General features: G+C 41.2%; 2 pseudogenes; both read left to right on the top strand.

Moving 5' to 3' along the window:
• Positions 1-1,581: 1,581 nt before the first annotated feature.
• Positions 1,582-2,928, top strand: LOC149118841 (uncharacterized; annotated as a pseudogene).
• A 602-nt stretch (positions 2,929-3,530) lies between these two features.
• Positions 3,531-5,275, top strand: LOC149118842 (uncharacterized; annotated as a pseudogene).
• Positions 5,276-7,443: the final 2,168 nt, after the last annotated feature.

The following is a 7,443-nucleotide window of genomic DNA, read 5'->3' on the forward strand; positions in this document are numbered from 1 at the left end:
AACGTTATTTTATGCGTGACAAGCGGTCGGAAATTTTAAAATCTCTCGCGCCGGCTGCTCGGAGGTGAATAGTACTTGCTAATCACCTCCGAGTTAACCAATCAGAGCGCGCGAAAAGCACTATTCACTTGTGTGGTATAAACTAAATAACATCGTGTCAAAAAAATTGTAGCTTGCTGTTTACGGTAAGCTAATTGTGGAAACCTATATCTACTAATAGTAATTATAAAATAATACCAATCATTAAAAACATACGGGACATGGTTAATTACAGCATAAAAAAAAGACGAAGCGAATAAAAAAAAATAGATTAAAATTGCAATTATAAAAGACAATTTCTACAATTTTGGTTAATTAATTTCGTCAGGTTCATTGTTGTTAGCCGACTTAAATTTGTTAAGGTTTTCTGACTTTGTAAGGTCGATCTTAACTCAGCTTTGCCCACAGTTTAGGCCCTAGATAGCTAGATTTTAATAATATACATTAACTAGCGTCGAGCTAATACAGATCTAAAATTACAGCATTAATATCAAATGAGTCCATAAGCAGGAGCGCCTGTAAGCCTCTGGCATTCAAATTACAGCTAAAACTACTGGAAAAATCTTTCGCATCTACCAGATAGATCAGGTAAGTGAGGGCTTTCATGGGTTCGTTGAAGAACGAAACTGTGAACAGTATCAATCATTATCAGAGGAACTTCCCTCTAGATTTAGGCAGTGAATATGTACAGGCTCCGGCTGGAAGGGTCTGTCCGCGGCTGGAACTGGCTCAGAGTGAAGTAGCCAAGGGGGGTTGGGGCGGAGGAGCCTGTGGACGAAGGTTTTATGCTGCCGTCCCAAGGCACTCGCTTTGCGAACACTTAGTCCATGGGCCAGACCCTCTCAGATGTACCACTCAGAGGGACCAGCTGAGAGTGTGACAAATTTGAAGCTAAGTTGGGGGTGATTACAAGATGTTATGATAGCAACCCCTAAAGAGTAGCTTTCTTGTATATTTTATTGGCTGAAATATCACCAAAATTCGCTTTTGCATGAAAACGAGGCTTGTTTTCAAAAGTCATATTAAAAATATTAAGCTGGATCAAAAATAGTCTTCACACATATAAATACAACAAGAAAGAACACAAATCATTTTTTAAGAACCAAATTTCAATTTACCTCTTTAAAAGCGATGATATAGTAAGTTATGGATTACTTCAAATGTTGCAATGCATTATGGGGAAATTCAAGATGGCGACTTTCACGGCAGGTAAGTACGTTTGACTTATTCACTGATTTCGATAATCTTTAAGTAGAGATCTGATTAGAAATCAACAATATATACAAAATATTAGCTGTATAACTAAACAATAAGCATTTTTATGACGATATAGTGATATTTTGAACCTCAAATTATATAAAAACTTACAGTCCTTCGAGATCTACATGGACTCGACAGCCCAGCACTGTGTTGCCTTAATCATTAATTCTCATCGTTTGTAAGCCGGTATGTGTTTAAAACTCAATAAAAGCTATAACAAGTAGCTACATAATTAAACAATCAGCATTTTGATGGTTGTCTTGTGAAATTGTGAAATTGTGAAATCGAAGAGGAGAAGTATCGAGTCTGTGGATGATGAAACTGTACCTATCTATAATGCCGGCGAACGCTGTGGGCCCCATACTAGAGGATATGTGGAGGTCAAGTTAAATCAAATCATGGAATGTACATGGAGAAAGAACTTGCTATGGGTTTTAGTACGCATTCATGCAAGTCAGAAGCAATCTGTTCCTGGTTGGACTGGTTTCAATATTTTGGTGCGTAATAACCAAGAAGTTGCCAAGGATAACGTGGGCTATCTTCCAACAATCAATGTCCCAGCGGCGAACATGTCAGCTGTGTACCAAGTCCTCATCAATTCCCTACAGATTAAGGAAACTTTAAACCTCCAAAGCATAGTTGTTGTGTTTGATCAGGCACTGTATGCTAAAGCTACTGAGATAAAGTGGAAACACAGGGCACAGTTTAATGACCTTGTGTTGAGAATGGGTGTGCTCCATACCATTTGCACTTTCTATTCAGTGATCGGAAAGCGTTTCCAAGATGCTGGTTTACGAGACGTAATAGTCGAGTCTGGATTAATTGCTGAAGGATCTGTGGCTGGTGTTCTAGAAGGCCGTACATATAATCGCGCCGTACGATTTCACAAGCTCATGTATGAAGCTCTTAACAGGCTAGCATGGATGGGATTTAACTCTTGGATTGAGGAACATCATAAAGAGAAGAAGCCTACTGTTAATGCGTTTTTAAAAGGACTGCATGAAAGCGCTCTGTGATAACACATGTGAACAAGAATTCAAAGACACAGTGGAGAGTCCCTCATTTGAAGAAGTATCGCAACTGTTCTGCTTGTATACGAGCTATCTCCGACATGATAATGGGAAGCTATCGAAGTTCTGGATGTCTTATGTTGACATGGTGGAAATATTACTTGGTCTGTTAAGAGGATCTCGGGAGGGAGACTGGGATCTTCACCTTTCATATATCAGTGAAATTGTCCCGTGGTGTTTCGCATATGATAACCTTAACTACGCCAGGTACCTTTCAGCATATCTGCATGAAATGTCACATCTACCAGCAGAGCATCCGGACACCCTGGAATACTTGCGATCCGGAGGATTTTCTGTTCAGATTGGCGAAGACAACCCTCTGGGAGAATACCTGTTGATCAGACGTGCGAGGAGACTGTCAACAAAGACACTCAAACGTCAGGAGGAACTAAAGGTTTCAGTCTAAGGCTTAATGCAGTAAGCAAATTCTGTAGCTTACAGTCCTTGTTGACGCTACGTCTAGAGATTTCGAACTCACGCTCTGTTGAAGAGACTCGAGGAGCCCGTTGAGAATTGAAAGATAGAACGAGCGAGGTTCGACTAGAAAAATAAATAAAAATACATGTGAAGAAGAGCCGAGCGATATGAGAAATACAGGACAGAATATAAAGACTTACAAATGTTTCCTGACTGTATAGCGAAGACGGTGAAGCTAGGTAGAATAGATTCCGCAACGATATTAACTTGAAGCTAGAGAAAACGTTGAAAAGATTGGCGCGCTAGGAAACAGTAGCGTTTAAATAGTAGTAATTTGCATACATAAATGGCAAGCAAAACTAAAAATTCGCACGTGAAATCCTACAAATTCTACCTGGTCGCTGAATACCGGAGCACCTTCCTGAGGCAACTCAAAGATATATTGCACATCAGTAGTTCTTGTTCCCAACACAAAGATCTACAAACAACAAGAATACAAAGAGATGAAGCTGATGTTCAATCCATAGTGTCAATTCTTCAAAACACTTGGCTCAACCCATTCAGCCCTGACCTTCAAGACCTCGTCTCTCTTTCCACAGGAAAAGTTGCCACTCCTGATGTAGAGCACGACTTGCTACAAGCTAAAGATAAAGGAGAGGAAGCCTACAGAGCATTCCGAGAGTAACGACTTCAGTCTAATCCACCCAAAGTCAAGTTCCATGATTCAATCAACAACAACAACAACAACAGTTTATTTCTACTACTGTAAACAACTAAAAGAATTTACAATTACAGTCTTGTAAATTCTTTTAGTTGTTTACAGTAGTAGAAATAAACTGTTGTTGTTGTTGTTGTTGTTGATTGAATCATGGAACTTGACTTTGGGTGGATTAGACTGAGGTCGTTGCTCTCGGCTTTCAATCACGAGAGCTAAGCTGAAGACTTTTGCTCACTTGAACCAGGAGGTATCAGTTAAAGCTGGTAAGAACCAAGAAGTGATCATCAAGGCCGACAGAAGACTGTTTGCTCAAATGATTGTCATCGCAGAGAGCAGAGACTTACAGATGAGAGAAGTGTTATCCCATCCTCTCGGACCACTCCCTTGGTCATTAGCTACCGCGGATGGCTTGATGCGTAAGACGAACAAAGCGTCCTTGGCTAAAGAATTGCATAAAAATTTCGAAGCAGCAGATGCCATTCCCCAACCCTCAGCATGTGTAATAGATGGGATGGCTCTTGTCCAGTGTTTGAAAGGTGATAAGAAGACATTTGCGGCAGTTGCTGAAACTCTTCTTTGCAGAGTTCTAAACGAAGGTGGAACAAGTAACAGGATTGATGTCGTCTTCGATGATTACAGAGAGGAATCCATAAAGAACGCCGAAAGAGAGAACAGGGGTGACGGTTTAGGAAGCGAATACCGCAATATTCAAGCCGAACACAAGGTTAAACAGTGGAGAAGATTCCTGTGTAGCTCAAAGAACAAACAAGCTTTCATAGTGTTTGTAACCAGCGAGTGGAAGAAAGAAAAGTACACAGAGAAGCTATATCTGGAAAGACTCTGGTTGTCACATGTGGCGAAACATTTTACCAATTATCGTCTAGAATAATGCAACCTATCAGTGAGCTCGAATCAACCCAAGAGGAGGCTGACACCCGAATCCTCTTACATGCAGCCCATGCAGCTAAATCGAGGTTTGCTTCGGTCGTCATAGTATCAGAAGACACTGATGTGTTGGTACTTCTTTTGGCCTTCAAGAGCTTTATTCCTTCTTCAGTATTCATTAAAAGTGGTTCACAGACCAAAGTCAAGTACATCGATATCTCAAGAGTAGTTGAGAGGGTTGGAGCAAGTGTATGCAGATCACTACCGGGCTTTCATGCATTCACAGGGTGCGACACTGTTAGTGCTTTTGCCGGACGGGGAAAGGTTGCAGGTTATCGAATTGTAAAGCAAAATGCTGAATTTCAAGAGATGTTCCAGCATTTGGGTATGTTCTGGAATATGTCTGATCACCTGTACCATAGTCTTCAGAAATTTACGTGTGCCATGTACTGCAGCAACCCTGGGACAAGCGACATCAATGAGCTGCGATATCGACTGTTCTGTTTGAAGAGAGGAGACGTTGATTCCAACCAGCTGCCACCCTGCAATGATACGCTGCACAAACACTCGCTACGAGCAAACTACCAGGCTGCTGTCTGGAGACGAAGTTTACAAAGATGCCCAGCCATCCCATCACCAGTGGGATTTGGCTGGTGTAGTGAAGACGACAAGCTGGTCGTAGACTGGATGGGTGGTCAGCCAGCTCCGCAAGCTGTTCTAGAATTGTCAGTGCAGTAGGTCCTGCAAACTTCCATCGTGCTCCCGCATTGTCAATGGGCTGAAATGTACTGATATGTGCCGGCTTCAAGATTGCACAAACAGGCCAGATGATGACGACGATGTATTATCCGTTGACGACAACGACGATGAAGAAAGCGAAAGGTAAGAATCTCATAACCATAGGAAAAATATGAAATAACTTTCCTTATACATACTCTTACATTCGTAAGGTTTAGTTTCGAACGATGTACTCTTTTTAATGTATCGAGTAACTGTTTGTGGTTGTCATGGCAACCGCTAAATGCTTTAAAATAACTTAGCTGTTATTGTTGCTGACAATAAACATGAGTCTGTTTACATTTAAGTGAAAATGATGCTTGACTGACGCGAAAAGGACAAGTCTCCAATGTGTTTGGTACTGGTATGGCTTCAGAATGGATGATATCAGGACAAAGAGGACTCGTTAAGGGAGCTCTTTAAAACTCATTAGCTGAATAGTTAATCCAAGCCAGTGCTAGAGTGATCTACAAATGATTGAACTTTTTGACAACGTATATTGCAGTTGTTATTTTTTAAAATTAGAAGGTGAAAAGCCTTATTTTCAGTGACTTTTATTTCAGTTGTGGGTTCATTGACCATTTCCGTCTCCATGGCAACGAGACAACCTTAAAAAAATTTCCTTCTTTTGCAATTGAATCAATGTCATATTCTGCTAGGCCTAAAATGTATAAAATGTTGTTTGAAGAGAATTGTACGATGGACATCGCTCAGAATCTGAAGCTGTTGACCGGATCCGTGGTCATTAGGCAGTTTGGATGACGTCATTTTATCACATGTTTAGAGCAAGAAAGCTACTGATAGAAGCGTGCTATCATACCTTAAAATAGACTTCAGTTATTGCAGATTGAGAAAATACGTGATAGCACTGGTCCCTCCACATGGTACAAAAAAACCACTTTTGGGGGTCTTGGCCCATGGACTATCTCTCTTCTCTCCTCTTTCCGGCTTCCGCTCTCCAGATCTCTTCGCCCCATCCTCGACTAGAGAGCTTGTTCACAGGCTACCGTATAGATACTGTTGGCCTTGCCAATGCACTTGGTGTGATGTCATTTGATGTCATTTTAGACGTGTGCTATCATCATTCCTCTCTAGTTCGCACGAATTGGTTTGGAGCAAACTGCACATGGGTGTTTCCACGTGCGAGTTACGTTTTTCTTAGAGCATGAGACTCCTCTCCACGAACCAAAACATGAAAATACGATACATTGGATTGCTTTTCGTTTCTTTCTTGGGTGAGGTTATGGCATCATTTGGAACTTCAGTCACAAGTGTGGACAGGTTTGTTCTCGTAACTCTGCAGCTGGTGATTGAAGTTTCGAAACAAGCGACGTTCACAAGCTAATTCGCGAAGGAAGGGTTCGAATGAGCCTGCAGAGCGTTGCTAGGCTGTCGGCTGTCGGCTGTCGGCTGGTAAAAACTATTTAGGGATCTTTGTAGACGCGGGGTAAATAACTATTTAGACGTGTGCTAAAACGAGGATTCTCAGAGAGCTGCCTTAGATTTTTACTATTTCTGGCTTTTTGAGGCTGTATAAACATTGAGTAACTGTCAGTTTCATTATCATGTCAAATAGTGGCACGGAGGTATATGCCCTGGAGAAAGGTTAGCCACCTTCCGTTAAAAAATCTTGAACGGTACGTGGCCGATGGTATAACGCAACCTCGTTTCCATATGTTGAACTAGGAGAAAATCTCATGCATTACCAGTGTATTTATGTGCCTTCTGATCGCCTTAGCTATCTGGGAATCTGTAACAACTTTAACAACCGAATTTCAGCTGAAATAATCAAGTTAACCTGATTAACCACCAAAGAGGGTGAATAAGATTAGTGAGCTAATCACACGTGATGACAGCTTTCAAAGCATGTTCTTTTCTACTGTTCATCAGTTAACGATATAACCTGGTGAATGATTTTACTAAAGTATTTCTGTCACCATTGAAAACATATTCACATTGAATTTCCACTCTTAACTACCTCTTCTGCCTGTATATAAACATATTTTATGGTAATGGTGGCTGTCCTCCGCTCTGTTAATGAATTGCACCATGTGTAAATTCACGTATATTATCTGATTCCCATAATGACTACAGTAAATTCCAAATCAAAATAGAAGTGGTACTTTTTTTTTAGTTGGTTAATTATTCACACCCCCGACCCGACCTCACTATTCGGGGACACTGCTACTGGTCCTGAGGGTGTCCCCAACCTTGGGCGTTCCCAGGACCCTCCTCAACCTCGTTCCCTATAGTAAGGGAGGCAGAGGAGAGAGAGCC

The sequence above is a fragment of the Orbicella faveolata genome, unplaced genomic scaffold, assembly GCF_042242905.1.
Source record: "Orbicella faveolata isolate gen_17 unplaced genomic scaffold, um_ofav_v1 contig_1, whole genome shotgun sequence".
Taxonomy (NCBI): domain Eukaryota; kingdom Metazoa; phylum Cnidaria; class Anthozoa; order Scleractinia; family Merulinidae; genus Orbicella; species Orbicella faveolata.